Below are 19637 nucleotides of genomic sequence, written 5' to 3'. Positions count from 1 at the left end.
AGGATAAATAATAAGCTATTAAACTACACTCATGACCCAATGAACGACTATTTTTCCCCCAATGAACAACAATTTTTCCCCCAATGAACGACTATTTTTCCCCCAACCCACTTCACACAAGGTTATAAAAAAAGAGAAAAACTATCATGACATTTTATCTTCTATTAAAGAAAGACTTCTTGAGCAGATTTTCCGTTCCGTGCGACATAAAGTGCCCTTTATTGCCATGAAGATCAAAGCGCCTGGAAGATAAAAACCCTTTGATAATATGCCACTCAAGACATTATTGAAGGATGCACAATGACGAAGAAGGAGTCTTGATGTATGACTTTTATATAAATGCCTTTTATCTTCACATTCTTACTGGCATAATGTGACTGTAGAGATTGGGGGGCGATTATATGAGACGATGGGAGTAAAATGTCTAGGTATAGGATCCAGTGGCTGTGAGGTATTTTTTTTTAGGTCAAGAAACAGTGAGTTTCCTGACACAGGCCTTAGTTATATGATGACCCGCTAACCGAAGTCTATGACCATATGACTAAGGCTTTTCGCTGGTTTGTCTATGCACACAGTTAAAAATTAAGGATTACATCATGTGATGTTATTTGGATTCTATGACTAGTTCTTTGATGCTTCCTGTATTTCTCTCTCTCTTTCTCTTTCTCTCTCTCCCTCCTTCTCTCTCCCTCCTCTCTCTCTCCTCTCTCTCTCTCTCTCTCTCACACAATGGTGTTACAGTGGTAGACCAAGATATACTACATTGTTTAACCTAAAAACTATCAACCTCATCTCGCTTAAAAGCTTTTCCCTAACATTTTCTGTCAAGTGGCTATAAGTATATGTAATCTTGAAGCACTTTTTGATATTATATAGTAGAGAAACTTACTATGATTTCTTCCAGTAATAATTTATACACCTTCAACACTGAGAGTGCAATAATCAAAATATCTAAGAAGCAGATTTAAATACAAATGTATAACCATTAGTAAATATACGCCGAAATGGGGCATTTTTATTCTTCCTCACATTCAGAAGGGATTATAACTGAATACAGTACATACAATAAAAATCTGTATATATGCGAAATATACAAGCAGGAAACAGGTTAAAGTAGTAACCAGGTATGGACCATTCATTCCATTTGGGTAATTGACTTTACTTCAGTAACGTTTGAATGTTCTACGAACATGTTCTGAGCTTGAGGTATCCTTAGGAGTGATCGCAGAAGAGGTGATGCTCGTGAGAAGGGTACAGCCAGAGTGCGGGTATAGTTTTTTGCATATGTTGTGGAATAAAAGCTGTCTTCTCACTGTCTGCAAATTGTTTTGATAACCTATGTCTCTCCGATGTTGAAGGTTTTGTTGAGATGATAGATAAACGGAAACTGGATCTAGATGAGGAAATAAGTGGCCTTGATTTGCTATTCGGTCCAGAAGTCTCAGAAGAGATGGGGTACAGGTAGTCCAGGAAAGCAGAGTATACTCAAGACGACTTTGCACTTTTGCCTCATACAACGTGCAGAATTTTGCAGCCTGTTGAGTCAAGCAGGTACGAGATATGCCATAGTGCTATTAATGCCTTGGGTGCCTTGCAAAAAAAGATTTACCACGTGATTCTTCATAGATATATGGAATCAAGCATATCTCCTAGGATATCCACCACTTTCGGTAGCTCCAAAATTCTTCGATTCAGTATCACACCAGTTCCAGCATTACCATCTTGCTGCCGAGAGGCCATCATTCTCTCTCTCTCTCTTTCTCTTTCACTCTTCACAATTCGTAAATTCAAATCTGGCATACTGTGTGATATCGGCTTCAACACTACAATACAAAATATCAGTTCCTTCCACAGGCAAAAAAGTTGTTGACCATTTTCGTCCCATTAAGAAACGTTCGGTTGAGTAAGTACAGAGAGAGAAACCCGGCCAACCATCGAGGGAAAGGGATAAACATTAAGATTGAGATAGTATTGAAGACGTAGAAACAATAGTGACTAAGCAGTAGTACGTATGAATATACATAAGAAGAGAATTATTATTATTATTATTATTATTATTATTATTATTATTATTATTATTATTATTATTATTATATAGAAACACTAGATCAGTGGGAATCATTTACAGACTTGAAATGGGAGGTATTCAGAGGTGGTCAGAGGAAGCAGAAGTTTTCTCTAATTCTTTGAATCAAGAGCTCTTCACCATTGTGGACCATTATAAAGCCATGACAGAGAGAAGTGGTGAGTACGCAAGAAATCACAGCTGTCGAATTGTAATTATTTTCATTCGGAAGCGATAAACTTGTTGGGGTCATTCAGAGCATTGGCAAAGGGAGGAAAATACATTTGATCCAACGGGAGATCAAATAGAAAGTTATGGAGACGTGTAAGAGCATGTGAGGTAAGAAATAACAGCAATCCAGGATGGATATGTGCTACCTCGAACGTTTTAGTGCGAACATAATGAGTGCAACTCCAGCGAACTAGCGACCAACGAAGAGGCATGGCCAGGAGCTGTGAATCGATGCAACTCCAGCGAACTAGCGACCAACGAAGAGGCATGGCCAGGAGCTGTGAATCGATCCTTGCAACTACAAATAGGCTTGTACAAATGGGCGAGTACCCTTGTTATAGCCGTAGGGGTCATACAGTGCCTAGGAAAGGGAGGTAATCAGGTTTAATCCACAGAAAGGCAATGCGGTATAATTACTTTGGATCAAGAGCCCTTCACTGGGTCATCTTTCATAAGGAATTTTTTATTTACAATCTGTACATATGACTTGATGAGTTACTTTCCTTCTGAGATGTGTGTGATGACACTATATAGTATATAGATTTTTATCCATCCTGGGATACTTGTTGTGCATGACATTATGTGGTATGATTAGCTATATCTATCCTGGGATGTATGTTCTGGATAACATTATGTAGAGATTAACGAGCACTATGTCATATGAAGAGCCACTTCCACCTAGGAAATATATTGTGAATGGCACTATGTGGTGAGCGGGCATTGAATTTCAAGCTCTAATAACATAGTCTGTCACCTCAGCTTGTTACCTCCAGTACACTCGCGCATATCACACTATAAGGATGTACTGGAGTATCTAAAATCGCAAATTGGGTAGAATTATTACTACTTATTGTGTCAGCCTATATGTTCTTGCTAGGAACTCGGATGATTATAAAGAAATTAGCTGTCGTCCAAGCCCCTTTTTATCCAGTAATTACTTAGTTATTTAAGGCAACATTAGCCATTATTTTTGTGCTGTATTTTATCTACACGCTTTCTCCTTCAAGGAACCCAGATGATTTTCATAAAGATAGCTGCAAATTGCGTAGGGTCTAGTAGTTCATTAATATATACATATATATATATATATATATATATATATATATATATATATATATATATATATATATTATGAGAGAGAGAGAGAGAGACATAGAGATAGATATAAAGATAAGTGTACAATAATTTAATAATAAACAAACATAAAGAAACATATTTTTTTTCGTTAGGTTCAAAATTATTTTTGCGAAATTATCGCATACACAGATTTTCGCTTGCCTTATTCTTCATGAAGAGCGTTGTTATTTAAGCCAAAATCGCAAGTTTTACCTATTCGGCACGATATATATATATATATATATATATATATATATTATATATATATATATATATATATATATATATATATATATATATATATATATTATATATATATAATGTCGTGCCGAATATGTAAAACTGGCCAATTAGCAAGAACTCATTTAAAATTAAGTCTTTTCTAAAATTTTCTCTTATACGTTTAAAGATATATTTTTTCATTAACGTTGATGTAAAAATTTATAATTTTGCACCAAAAGGAACTTAGAAAACTTACCTAACCTTATTATAACAAAAACAATTTATTTTAGCCTAACCCAACTAAATATATTTTAGATTTGTTTACAGTAATTTAATACTAAACAAACACAGTGAAATATATTTTTTTCGTTAGGTTCGGAATGATTTTGGCGAAATTATTTCATACACAAATTTTCACTTGTCCTATATGGCAAGATGAGCGTTGCTATTTAAGCCAAGATCGCAAGTTCTGCCTATTCGGCACGACAAGCCCCTCGCACACAAAACCTCCTTTACCCCCTCCCTCCAACCCTTCCTGACCCCTACCCCGCCTTCCTTCCACTACAGACTGATACACTCTTGAAGTTATTCTGTTTCGCTCCATTCTCTCTACATATATATATATATATATATATATATATATATATATATATGCAATAAGATCACAGTAAACAGGTGATTTCAGAATATGCAAAACAACCACTGTGAAAGAATAGAGAAATTCCAAGTGCTTTCGTGACTACTCATAATGTGAGTAGTCACGAAAGCGCTTGGAATTTCTCTATTCTTTCACAGTGGTTGTTTTGCATTATATATATATATATATATATATATATATATATATATATATATATATATATATATAAATATATACATTCAAGCTAACACTATATTATACTATTAAATAAACTTACTATCAAATTTTAAAACAATTTAAAAATAGATAAGATCTACATCATTTACATTTTTATTATATGAATTTGTTAAATTACACAATTCCTTTACTCTCTTAAGTGACTGCTAAAATCATATGTAGATCATACAAAGTTATCCTATAAAATAAGCTTGCCTAGAATGTTATTGGTTAAACGTCTGACAGACGTCAGTCTTCATACACTAGTCAAGTGCTAAGTGTATCAAACCTTGTAAAAGGTTTACAGTTATTTACATTGAAGCCTATGCTTCAACATATTTAATGCAAATATGGATAGTTATAACATTAACATCTTATTAAGGTGGGAGGTGAGCGAATTTAGCCTTCAGGAAAAGCGTAAAGTATCATTTGCATACAACCTAATCAATTTTCCTATCTCGCTTGCTATTATAAAAATACTCCTAAACTTACTAGATGTACGCTTACGTAGTTCTGTTATCTGATAGAAGTATTACCGAACTGCATAACTTCAGCCCCTTGAACTTCGTTGTATGCGATAGCAATAGTGTAGAGTGCGACATGATCTAATGCACTTAAATTTTATCGTTGAAGATTTGAAGCGAATTGGTAAAAAGCATCCATAAATTATCACTTGAAAACTACCATCAGTACGTCTTGGACACACCCAACACAAATTCAAACCTCCCGCTAGGAAACATCAACTATGAAGCTAAATTAAAGAATCATTCTCTTGTTACCTCAGAGACACTAATATAGTCACTAACATAGCACACCAGGGTTGAAAATTTAAAGGTAGTCATGAAAAGCTTTCTCCAGTTATCACTGGGATTCCAGTAATTCCAATAAACTATTTCGGCATACTAGCAAATTTTTCCCACACACCTGCAGAGCGTCATGGATGCTATCCCCAAGATGCATTAAATATTGAAGCCACCGCAAGTGAGTCCCAAACCTCGCAGGGAACACTTACAGATCCCCCTTAGGGAATACCTAATTGCACTATTAAACAAAATTCATGCATGTTATACACTGTCCCTTGGACAGATTAGAAGTATACAGGCACGCATCCTGATCTGTTACCCCAGTAACCTTTACTACATGCTTTATTACAAGAGATGTCATACACAACAGCCCCCATACATACAGGAAGCAAATTTAGGATTTTTCCTTTGTCTATTCCAATCTGCACGACAGATATTTCATAGGTTTTTCTTATTCGTTCCGTATAGTGTACCAATGGAAAAATATTTCTCAAATAGCTATATGAGAATCCTTTGTGATGCGCCACGATCATCCTGGAATAATTGTTTTGGTATACATTGTGATTTGGTGAGCTTCGTTCCTTCTGGGATGTCTCCCGTCGTTTATTGTGTAAATTATTTATTTTTTATATCTATAATTGTATTAGATTAACCCTATTAATATTGTATATAATATAATTACAGTAATTATTATTTTATTGTAAATTACTATATTTTCCTTATTATTCTTTGGGACTGAATTCATTCTTCATCTTTCTTGTTATTTTCTTAACGTTTCTCCACTTCATCCATTGTTTTTTTCTCCTTCCTCTCTTCCCTTCCTCCTAATCAGCCTTATCGTTTATTGCTAATTCTTCTTGTCTTCACTACGGCCGTGGCTCTGATTAAGCCAGGGATGGAAGAGGCAACGTCTGGAGGCCACAAACCTCATGATGGCCCTGCCTTAATTGACTCTGATGAGTCATTCCCTCTTAAGAACAATGTTAAGAGAGTGAGGATTAAGAGGAAGAAGAAGACGGAGAACTCTTTCTAAAGCTATTCATTGGGGATCTTCACATTCTCTGCATCATTTCATATGTTTAGTTTTCCCACTATCTTTATGGCATTCAGAGGCAGTTTCGTTTTCTATGTCATTCAGTAGTCGTTCCATCTTCTATATGTCATTCAGAAATCGTTCTATTATCTGTCATGTCATTCTAAGGTCGTTCCATTTTCTATCTCATTCAGTGCTCGTTCCATCTTCTCTGTCATTCAGAAGTCGTTCCATTTTCTATCATGTCATTCAGAGGTCGTTCCATTTTCTATATCATGTCATCCAGAGGTAATTTCTTTTAGCTTTTTCCATAAATGTAATTCAGTGTTCTTCCCATTTTCTAAATCTTCTCGTTCATCACTTCCTCTGAAAAGTTTTCCAAGACATTCAACACCGCCACCTGCCTGCTTGGCATTGCAAAGCAGACATCGCCTGTATTCAATCATTTTTTGCCTAAGAAGTCGCTACCAAGTCTAGTTTTTGAGTTCATCAACAAACTTACGAATTCTCACTGCTTCAACTTTTCTGCTTCTTCCAACTCTTGCATCTTGGGGTGGTGCCATGATCCACTTGGAACTCATGTGTGATCTTACACATCTCACTTTTCTGTTCTTGCACACCACTGTCATGCGATTTCACACAACACTGACATTGGATCTTATACAATACTGTCATGTTTCACCATTGCCATGTGATTTTACACAATACTGTCATGTTATTTCACCATTGTCATGTGATTTTTACGCAACACTGACATGGGGTCTGACACAATACCGTCATGTTGTTTTACCACTGGCATGTGATTTTACACAGTACCGTCATGTTTTACCATTGCCATGTGAGTTTACACAACACTGACATGTGATCCTACACAGCACAGCCATGTGGTCTTCTAGACTCTAAAGAATCTCATTGTGGTCTTACACAACATTTAGTGATCAGAAATTTCTACATGCATACTATCTATTATGCCGAAACGTTGAACAAAATAGCTCTGAATATTCCTTGGGAAATTAATCTGGCTATTCCTAGCATAAATTACGATCGCGCACAAGATCGTTAATGTCACTTTGAATGCTTAGATACGGTTCTTGATTATTGACTCCAGGCGGTTCAAACTCTGGAGTTAAGTTAGCATTTTCTTCATCCAACGAAAATATATTACATGATGGGGAATTGCAACAGGGAACAGTATCTGAATATTTCACTGCTCTGATTGCAGAGGAAAGATTTGGATACCTTATTTTGGATTTGCTGTTTGATGATTATCCTGACACTGTTGTGATACAGAAATGACAATCTGTGGTGTGATCCAATGGTTCCCTCCATACCATTAGGACTGTAAATTCCCTGCATGTCTTTCTTCCAGTAAACTGCCCACATAAGGAGTTGTAGTAATTACACATTAGTGATGGGGTATTAACAGTTTGTCCTGATCTCCGACCTTCACAACTCACACCGAAGTAGTGAAAATGGGCTGTTTTCATAAGAGGTGTGATATTTCGTCTCTCTTTTTTCGTAGTAAAGCTGCCATATATATATATATATATATATATATATATATAATGTTCGCATAGAATGTAAAATATAGGGGGTGGTAGAAGAAAATATTCAAACAGCTCCGGGGAGAACCTTGAGTTTTCCCTGAGGTACGTTTATTGTCTTCTCTGAGGATGAGGGTTCCTAGTCCAGCTATAGAGGTGGTACCATATCCCACCGAGGTGGGGTGGCCCAAAAGGAAAAACGAAAGTTTCTCCTTTCAAATTTAGTAATATATACAAGAGAAGGAGTTACTAGCCCCTTGCTCCCGGCATTTTAGTCGCCTCTTACGACACGCATGGCTTACGGAGGAGGCATAGGCACCACTGTGCCTATGCTAACTGTAATTACAGCTTGAGGGTTCGAGGCTCGGCCACTGCAGTTCTTATTTGCTTAAAAACCACTTGTTGGTGCATGTATTAATATAAGGCTCTTCTTGCCTTATTCGGCAAGAAGAGCGTTGCTGTTTAATCCAAAATCGAAAGTATTATCTATTCGGCACGACATAAAATATATATATATATATATATATATATATATATATATATATATATATATATATATATATATATGAGGCATTGTAAGCATATAACTTTGCAGTTTAAATTAACACTGAAAAAGAGAAAACAAGCCGTCCTTTACTGATAAAACAATTTCGTCAGTCCATTACACTCCAGCAAAACCAAAAATTTTCTTCCATAAAATGACCAAACACTCAGCAGACAATAATAAAGTTGAAAAGTAACTTGGATGAGGTGAGAATTGTGTTCTGTTTCACAGTAACTATACGCGTTGGAGCGAATTTAACATCAGATTTGAATTCAGTATCGTTAAATTATTTAGAAAAACATGTTTGTAAATGTGAACTAACAATGTTGTTGGCCATTGTTAAAATGGCTTATTAATTAGTCATTAGCTTGTAAAATATGTTTCGTGAGCGAATTTAGATTTAATTAAATCATGCAGCTAGACTGTTATGTTTCTGTAGAAAATACGTTTCGTATGATTGAAAATATTCATTACCGATACGTTGATAAATAAGACATTTGTAATAACTGGGTGTCTTCAGTGCCGAAAAGTTTCGGCAACGTCCTTCCTCAGTTGGATACAGGTGAATGCAGTACTGGAAGCAGTGTAAGTAGTATTTGTGACCAGTCACCCTAGGTGGGAGGTGGTCAGTTCCTCGAGCCTAAAATAGGCACGCGGCCAGACGTTAAATACTAGAGTGTGTCACTAGATCATGCTTAACAGATGTTTAGCAAAGAATTTGCAGAACATAACAACATGAGAAGGAACACTGCAGCAGGCTTATTGGTCCAAACTAGGCAAGTCTTTATAAAATTCAAACCACGTTAACAAAAATATTTGCCCAACCCATTTTCAATGCTGTCCGAGCATTAAGTTTTGATAACCCTTTTAACTCGTGTTAAGTCCCGCTTAAATCCACCCCTTTTTCACTCCTGTATTTATCCAACCTAAATTTGAAGCTTTCCAAGGTTTTAGCTTCAATTACCCTACTAGGCAGACTGTTTCACTCATCGACTACCCTATTTCCAAACCACTACCATCCTATATCCTTTCTATATCAAAGATCTTGTTAAGATCTTGCACGACCTTTGGTCTGTAAAGTACAGGGAGCAGTTTGTGGAAGTATCTTGAGAGATTTTAACGTCTGTGTGGTTTGGTCCTGCATGTAAACATTTTCAAGGTTATTAAAGGTTCTTCGAATTCTTTAGTTACTTAATACATTATTTGTTATAGTTTATTCACTGCATATTTACGGTGACTTATACTGTGGAAGAAAATATATCTTTCTGGCCCATTGTAACCTGGATATTAATTCAATTGTATAGTCTTTTACAGTGCTGATATTTCATTTTCTCCACAATGTTATTTATGAGATTTTCATAGAATTCTTTTGATTCTAGTCATTTAGTTGTTCGTATATTGTGTTTTATAACGAAAGTGCTAAACATCCATATCTTATTTCTTATTATAGAATTTCTTAACCATTTCACAAAATCTTGACAAACTTTCGGGTGTCACGTTTTGGTGACTATATAAGGAACAGACTCTCATCTCAAACAAAATAGTCAACATCAATTTACAATTTCTCGTGTATATATTCTGAGACCGATGTGAATCCACGTCATTGAAGACGAGAGCTAACAGAACAAATCATGTGAACCAAGACAACACTTTTCCAGTTCTATTTCCCAACAAAATTTTTTTTTGTCATTTACGATCCCTAAAGGGAGGTTCCGTGATGCTGGTGAGGAGCTCTTGATCTAGGGAATTGGATCTGTTCTTAAATTCCCGGAATTAAGCCTGAATGCATTCCATCCCTTCCCTCCCAACAGGCGCTGTGTAATCCTTAGAGGTTAAGCGCTTCCTCATGATAATAATAAATTTACGACGACATTTTCCGAAATATCTTGAAGGAATAGTGGAATTTTTTTTCTTACATGATTCAGAAGGTATGTTGGTGGTGGGTATTTTTCATTCGCACACCAGTTGTCTTATATTTTTCCCTAACAATGGCAGCTGCTTTTCGAACTAGTTTTAGAGGTTCTATATGCTTGTTGTTTTCCTCTGAAATATACAGTGAATGCGAGAGAATTGTCTCAGGTGTCACAAACCAAAATGGGTTTATGTGCTCAATGAGATATGATTACTGCCATGTATGTTGATTATTTTTTCATCAGTGAGGTGCACTAAGCTATTTGCAGGAAATTAGAAGCCGTGACTGTCCTCTACCAGAGAACTCTCGAGCTAATGCTTATACAAGGTTAGTCACTGGTGGTAATATTTTTCTTATTCGCTTACACGTTCCTCAAGAAAGATATACAGTTTTCGAAATACTTAGCTTCTTTAGCTGCCAGAGAAGACAAAACACATATTTGACTTCTTACTTCGTTTCACCAAGTATTGCCCAGTTCATTTTCCTTTTCTGGCAGCTTTTCTGGGAAATCTACGCTAGCCCTCGAAATTTTGCGCCTCATACACAAGCTTCTCTACCGAGCCTATATTGCGTACACTAAAGCTAAAAAAAAAAAAAGTCTTAAAATTAATTGAATGACAGATCTCGTTTTTCTTTTGTTAGAGAAGTTGTCAAACTTGCATTTTCTGTACAGTATTGCCTTTCACTCCTCTCTTTTAGATTAAACTCAGTCTTGTGTGTTCTTTTGTACAGTTCTCATTTTTACAGTTGGTTACTCTTTTCACAGAGACAATGTCAACTCTTCCAGCATTCCACCAGCTCTAGTCAATACAGGAATACCAACTTTGCCAGAAACACTACTGCCTATGGATGGGTTTTCTCCACATTTATGTGGGGAAAAGCCCATCCACAGTTTTTCCAGGTTCGGTATGAAAATGTAGTTTGTCAATATTTATAATATTTCGCCTAACAGTAGTCCACGTGAATGATATAGTTCTTCCATTATCAATAAATTTCCATTTGTCTATAATTATGACTTTTTACTTTGTCCACAATTTTTTTCAGTGTTTAACATTTAAGTCACACGCGATAACCAGCGAGGAAAAAACAAATATTACATTTGTATGTTTTGTCACTGTAAAATTATAATGTTGGAAAGATAAAGTGGTGGGGAGAGCGATGTAGTTACTGTGGTGGTAAAATGTATATATATTTTTCTCAAAGTCTTAAAGGCTCTAAAAACTGAAAAATAATACTCACATGCGCATAATTCTGAGTTCTTTCAGTTTTGTTATTAAGTTTCAACGGCTGTCATTTGTTCAAGATAGCAGAGAAAGCTCACCTTGCGTCATTGAGAATGTTTTATATGATTTTCAGGGACGCTTTTCCAATTCTTCTACCAAATAGCAATGTAGTACGAATTAGGTTAATGTATAGCTTTAAAAAATGACAAATTACTGTAGACTATTAGTTTAGCTAAATCCAAAGTATTTTACAAGATTTTCTAACTCCTCAGGGAACGAGCAAGGTTCCAACCCAAAAAAAAACTAATCCTAAAAGACGAGTATTTATGTCAGTATATATTTCATGAGTCTTGGTAGCTCCTTAGTCTTTTATTAGTTTTACTAACTGCTTCGTATCCTCCCACCAGTTTTTTTCTTATATCATTTTCTAAACAGTTTATTTTCATTTATCCATTGAGATTCCCAATGTCTCTTTCCTACCTCTATCTGCACTTGTACTGACTTTTTTTTACGTTATGTTAGGTTAGATTTGATTAGTTTACTTAAGATATAGTTTAGATTATTGTGGTAGTAGTAATAGTAATCGTATGTGAAATAATAGTATTAGTAGCGACACTTGTAGTGTTGACGCAGTAATAGTCTTTACAATTAATATTCAAAAAATATTTCTAACAAAAGAACTTTAAAATTATTACTTATTGGATTTAGAAAAATATTAATATAGGATTAGTTTCGCCTTTCTTCCTCATTATTCTAAATAATAATTTGAGTATATGTGTCAGCTTTCAACGACTCTCCACGGCTCATCTGTAAGATTCTTCAAACTCCATTACCAACTCACTAACTCATTTATGCTAATTATCTCTGAAACTGCATTAAACTCTCAGCTATAACAATCAACAAACGCTTCACTGATTGCTCATTAGTGCCCACCTTCCCCGTCATCAGCTGTTTCTCAGGTGACGCTGTGTTTGTAAACAAGATCAGCTGATCCGTTTAACAAGTGATGATAGTGATCAAAAAAACATTTACCAGTCTCTCTGATGAACTTACATACACGTTATAAATTGCGTATGTCATGCATCCCTGTATTTGAAAGAATGAGCACTGCTGCAGGCCTACTGGTCAATATTTGGCAAGTCCCTGTCAAACTATAACCCACTAACAAAAATATTCATCCAACTCATTATCAGTGTTACCCCAAAGAATAAGCTTTGTTAACCTCATTAACTCAAGTGCAAGTCCGACTCAAATCCAACCTTTCTCACTCACGTATTTATCTAACCTATTTGAAGCTTCCCAAGCTTTAGCTTCAATAACCCTACTAGGTAGACTGTTCCACTGCTCGACTACTGTTTCCAAACCTGAAAGTAAATTTTCATAGTCCAGACATTCCCAGAGTCATAGTTTTAACCCGCCGCAAAAATTCTGAAAGCTACATTATCCTACAAGCCAAATACCTTTATACACACAACGCGACCCAAGGCTGAACATTTCCAACAATACATTGCATCCTCCCCAATATATTTCGATAGGTATATTATAGCGTGATAAAATACATCGAAACATATGCTGTGCTCTCCTGCAGAATAAATATCTCAATACAGTACAATACAATACGAGAGCGTCCTCCTACTAGTCCCTCTCACCGAGGTACACGTGAGACTGTCTAGCTTTGAGCAGATGGGAGTCCCATGATGCACACACAAAGACAAACCACTGGATAAATATAGTCTAGAACGTGTTTGTCTTAATTTGGTGAACGTCCTGTGATCACGGAAAATAGAAACGGAAAGAGACAGAGGGAGAAAGGGTGGGGAGAGAGGATGGGAGGTAAAAGAGATAGGTGCAAGTAAACACAGACACAAGCAGACTAGCACACAACTTGTCGATATGCAGACAGATAACAGCTGAATGGTTATAATAAATTGTTGTAGTACTCTAGCTGTAAGATATAAAACCACGCTTAGGTAACCTTTTTAAGTCTCCCTAGTAACCCCTACGATCCAACAACACGCACTACGGCAGGCAAACACGCACACACACCCACAAGCAAGCAAGAACGCACGCACCACCAGTGTCAAGAAATCGGAAAAAATAAAGAGGTTTGCAATATGAGGAGAGACTGATGGAGACAAACCTGATGACATTAGAGGAAAGAAGGCCTTGGGGTGATGTGATAACAACGTAAAAAATACTGATAGAAATTGATAGGGCGCACAAGGACAGATTGTTTGAGACCGGAAACAGGTACACTAGATCACAGCTGGAAGTTCAAACCACAGATGTTAGGAAGTATTTCTTTAGCCTTAGTGTAGTCAGGAAGTGGAACGATCTGAGCAGTGAAGTGATGGAGGCAAGATCCATGCATAGTTTTAAGAAGAGGTACGATAAAGCTCTCGAATCCAGGACAGAAAACTTTGTTAATAAGTGTTTGTAATGTATTTGTAATTTTCCTGCGACTTCTGCTTAGGCAGTTTTCAAAGTACAGATAGAATGATCCGAACTTTAGTCCCAGGTAAAGTTTGATAGCTACCTTTTTTTTATTTTTTAGCAACTGTAAATTGTCTGTTCGTTACTCAGCACACATTCAACCTGTAATTTCGCGTCATTTAGATTCCATGTATATTCTGTAACAGTCGACTCACCGACTGTTGAGGCTGCATTTACTAAACATTATTATTATTATAATCAAGGGGGAAGCGCTAAACCCAGAGGATTATACAGCGCCTGGGGGGGGGATGTGGAAGGCATTCAGGCTTAATTCGGGGAACTGGAGCACAGATCCAATTCCCTAAATCAAGAGCCCCTCACCAACATCAAGGAACCTTCCTTGAGGGGCATTTACTAAACATCTGTACGACTCTGTATCTTAGCTTCCTAACTATTTGGTACGTTAGTGTTGTTATATACCGATAAGTATGTTAATAATACACAATATGCGGTTTATGGTATTTTATTATACTGAGATGATTCGTTCACCAGGGATTTTGTCAATTCTCTAATTGATTAAGTAGTCCCTAGTAGGCGAAACGTTTCTCAGTACAGTGAAATGCCATAAATCGCATATTGTCTTAACATAACTGTAGCTTTCACCTTAACTATTCAGTACTGATAATAATATAAATAATAATAATAATGGGGAATCTTTAAACCCGTAGATGTTACACATCAATTAGCAAATAGAAGATAACCAATCTGATCTCAGGAACGGGTAGAAAGTTACAGTTCGTAAAATAATAGCACCTCTGTTGAAGGGAACCTGAACCCTGAGCGTTTCCTGGGTAGCAACTAAAATAAAAGAATTTGCCAACATCATTAACTGTGAGATATTTATAAGCAATGGTGGAAGATGACAGGTTATGAAAAAAAGCAATTATTTGCAGAGAAATATTTAACGTGACGTTTAATTCAAGCCGGGACATTATCAGGTAAGTAAATAACACGGGAACTGCATTATAAGGCGAATGAGCAGAAAAGTTACAGCTATATAAAAACAATTATGTGCCGGGAAAGGGGCAGTGAATCAGGTCTATAAGAAATCATTTTATTATGAATAATGTGTACAATATGAGCTCTGGGACCCACCAACTGTACATTTTCATCTTGTGTTCAACAGTGTTAAATGAAAGGTGGCTAATTCGTTTCATTCTGTCCTCATGATATAACTAATGTTCGTCCATGTTCATAATATGAACATGGACGTGAAATGTAAAAATATGATATTGTTCAACCTGCAAGTACATTTGTGTTCCTTCAGGTGAGTCTGAAGGTCGCAACCTGACTCCCTGCTGTAAACCGTACTCCATTTCCCTCAGGGAATGTTGTAATCCCTTGAAGCCGTTGTACTCTTGGGTCTTTTGAGGTTTGGTAATTTATTTGATGGTTTTGCTGGTTACGACAGCAATATCCATGTTAGCTTGATGGAAAATGGAGTGATAGTGGTGGCAACCTGTCCTGTGGGACGGATAAGACAGCGATCAATGTTTGTGGTTTCCCTAAGAGTTTTGCAGGAGAGGATTATGCGTATTGGGAACTTCAGGGCGGTGTAGGTGTTCTTGATATATTTCTGTTCTTCAGGGAAATCTTGATTACTAACCCAGAGGACCAGGAAGAAAAACTTTGTAATGACTCTGCTTATGATCTTGGAGCAAATGTGAAAAAATGGTGTATCACATTATAATTTTTGGTGGATTTTCTGTAAACCCTGTGCTTGAGAGGGTTATTTTCCTTAATAACCTTGACAGTAAGTCATATTTTCCATTCTCCAAAGTAAACTGTATGCGAGTTTCAGTGAGTTAAATGTCTCCTTAAAATGGTACAGATCAAAACATCTAGACACACCAAGACGTCATTTACACATCCTACCCCCAGTAATGTTGCGTGAATGATGTTCTTAAATTATTCTTTCTCTAGATGTTTGAGCTAAATATTGGTAAACTGTCTAGATAACTGATCCCATCGCCTTACCATAATTTGTCTGTTGAGGCCATTATCGAATGAGAAGAGGTTGAACTTAATATTGAACCTCATACATAATTCGATGAGACCCATAAAGTTCTGATGACCTGTGGCAGCCACAGGTCATCAGGAAAAGAGTGGCAGAAAAAAAACGAATATTCTGATCAGTGTAATCTAAGTGAACAAGGAGCCTACAACATGGCTAGCAATCCTCTTGTTTACCTCTGGTGATGATCTGGCTGTGCCTGGAAAGATCTTCGGGATGTCAGAGTTCATGGTTGCTGAAGGTACCTCGCAGATTGGATAAGTGTCTGGCAAAGACACCCACCAATCCTAGATATGGTGGGTCTCAAGAGGGAAATCGGGATTATGAATCTTAAGAATTCTCCAGATATGTTCGGGTTTGGGTTTAGTAGCTCAAGGTAGCATAATTTCCTCCCGTGTGGCGCAGGTGGGAATCTTCCTGGGCTCCTTAGGAAGAGAGGCCATGTAGTTTCATAGGTGGTTTTGTCATTACGAAGCAAGAGCATTTTGACACGGTGGCAGTCACTATTATAACTACACCTCCATCGGTGGCACTTCTGATGTATGAGCAAACTTCAACGTATCTTTTAGGCAGAGAAGGCGTGGGTTCCTGTTGAACGATAGTGAAGATTACCTGCATGTACCTTTTCATTAACTCAGAGTTGGTGAGCCTATGGATATAATGGCTATGATTAAAACAGTTATAATCCAAAATTATCCCTTCCTTTTACAAGTTTAGGGATTTGGTAAAACACGAAGTGCAACTGCATCTTCCTCTAGTGAAAAAAAGCCATCTTGTACGTTTACAGTAAACATAAATGCAGTTATACCTAATAAGTCTTATATCAACTCATTTGCCAATTAATCATCTCACAAAATTATAATTACTGTCCAATACCAGACTAATCATGAATACGATATATTAAAAAAACTCTTAAGAATATCATAGGTATCAAGTTGCGCAACTCACCAGCACATGATCCCAGGTCCACACAGTGTATAGATATCAAAGACAAAGCAACGTATCTTTCCGTCACGACAGATACTAAAACATTCATTTAACAATCTGCATGACAGAAATCAATTAAAATAGAAGGTTTACGTTAAAGATGATTAAAAAGAGCTGAAGAACACAACACACAATCTGACCACATGTTTAAATGTATTTTTTGTTCATATGTTTTTATGTAGTAGAGTTGAGACATGTCACATATCTCACTTGCCAATCTCTTTTGTTTATATAAATGCATTTTCACTTCTTTGTCAAAGTGGAAAGGCAAATATGTTTTTTTCTATTTCTCTCATTCCATACCTTTCTTCAATTTTTCTGTATTTCCCTAAACTATCTTTACCCCCTCCTTACCATATATATGTTTATTAATGAGTGCGATCCTTACGCACACATTCCATTAGAATGTTTTGTTCAAGATGGTCCAAGAGTTGGGGCCCAACCAACAGAAAGTTGGTTGGTTAACGTGTGCTGGAGCTTAGCACACGTTAATATAGTTGAGAAATTAACACACAACATTCAGACTAAGCTCCACATATTAAGTCATACACACTCATACATAAATACATTCACACATAAACTATCAGATACATGAATACACACACAGACGTATATACGTGAATACACATACACACATATGTTCAAACACAGTCTATCAGGCACATGAATACACACGTTCATCTTCACATGTATATATACACACATGTATGTATACACATGACAGGTAAACGCGCCTCTGCAAACGATTCCCAAAGCGAGGAGAGCTAATTGGATAGTTGCACAAATTGGTTCCAGAAATTGGCGTGAGGTAGCCTGGTCACGAACATCTCTTAATGTGTATACTAGTTTACTGAGAGCGTATCATCTTTCTGTTATTACACAGTCTAATTGTAACTTGATGAACGAGTGTAGGGAAGTGTAAAGCCTGAGAATGTTGGGTGTGTGGGCGAAAATTATTATTGGAAAGAGAGAGAGAGAGGGAGAGAGAGAGAGAGAGAGAGAGAGAGAGAGACAGACAGACAGACAGACAGACAGACAGACAGACAGAGAACAGATGAGATAGGCGAAGGGCAGATCTAGAGGATAAAATGATAAAAAGATTTTTTATTTTTAAAGGTTACGTAAAATAAAACATTAATTTCTCTTTTTTTTCTGTTTGTCTGTCTGTCTCTCTCTCTCTGTCTCTGTCTCTCTCTCTCTTTCTCTCTTGCTCTTTCTCCCTGACAATGAATTTAGACTATATACTTCAGTTGTCAGATTAACCCAGCTGTCTGACTGGTCCATCTGTCAGACCAGTTCAGCTGAACCAAGTAAAACTTTACACGTATGTTTGTAGTGTATTTCAGAAAAAAAATTATCCACATAGGCATCATCAGAGTCCAGTTATTATTGCTTAGAGTGAATCTTTTTTTCTTTTTTAATGCAAACAGCAATCTGTCATCACTCATTAAAAAAGGTGGTGAACTGACCCTGTACGTTAACAATGAAACTTTATGCGACTGAAATTGAAAACGATGTTAATGAGAAACAGAAAACTAAAAGCGCTGTCGTATAATGACCTTCCAAACAAAGCCAGAAAACGACGATCTTTTACATAATGAATAAGTAATAATAGAGATATAATATTGGTAACTTTATTGCTCCTAATGGAAACTAGAGCAATCTGATGGGGATTGAACATTAAAATGGTATAAAATACCGACAGGTTGTTAGGTAAGACACATATGCAACAGTTAGGTATCTTTATTATGAAACGTTTCGCCTACATAGTAGGCTTCTTCAGTCAAGTACAGAAAAGTTGATAGAAGCAGAAGATACTTGAAGACGATGTAATCAGTCCATCACCCTTAAAGTTTTGAGGTGGTCAGTCCCTCAGTCTGGAGAAGAGCATTGTTCCATAGTATGAAACAATATCAATATCAATATTGTTTCATACTATGGAACAATGCTCTTCTCCAGACTGAGGGACTGACCACCTCAAAACTTTAAGGGTGATGGACTGATTACATCGTCTTCAAGTATCTTCTGCTTCTATCAACTTTTCTGTACTTGACTGAAGAAGCCTACTGTGTAGGCGAAACGTTTCATAATAAAGATACCTAACTGTTGCATATGTGTCTTACCTAACAATCTGATGGGGATCAAGAAGCTACCAGACTTGTCAACATGATTGAAAATGACTTTTAAACACAGGTTGAACGTCGTTCATTCGTGTCAATACAATGGACCTCGGTGTAACCACAACAGATTCTGACCATAACCAACCAACCATGGATGGTTGGATATGGGGAACAGTGACCACAACATCATACTATTCAAGAACACACTTTTAGATCCAGAATAAAATAATGATTCCTAAAGAATAGAAAAGAAATTAATGGTCCAGGTCAGACCATGAAGCCTGGTCACGGACCGGGCCGCAGGGGCTTTGACCCCCGGAACGTCCAGGTATACTCCAGTCTATAACGTCGTTATAAGTTTCAATTTCCTATGAACGAGTTATGTATGATTGATGTTTTCTGACTACATAACAGTCTCTGATTTACCATCATCAAATCTTGGATCGGACGAGAAAATAAAAATAATGAGGAGCACAT

This window comes from Cherax quadricarinatus, chromosome 64, assembly GCF_038502225.1.
Source record: "Cherax quadricarinatus isolate ZL_2023a chromosome 64, ASM3850222v1, whole genome shotgun sequence".
NCBI lineage: Eukaryota > Metazoa > Arthropoda > Malacostraca > Decapoda > Parastacidae > Cherax > Cherax quadricarinatus.
Note: the sequence above shows the minus strand (reverse complement) of the source record.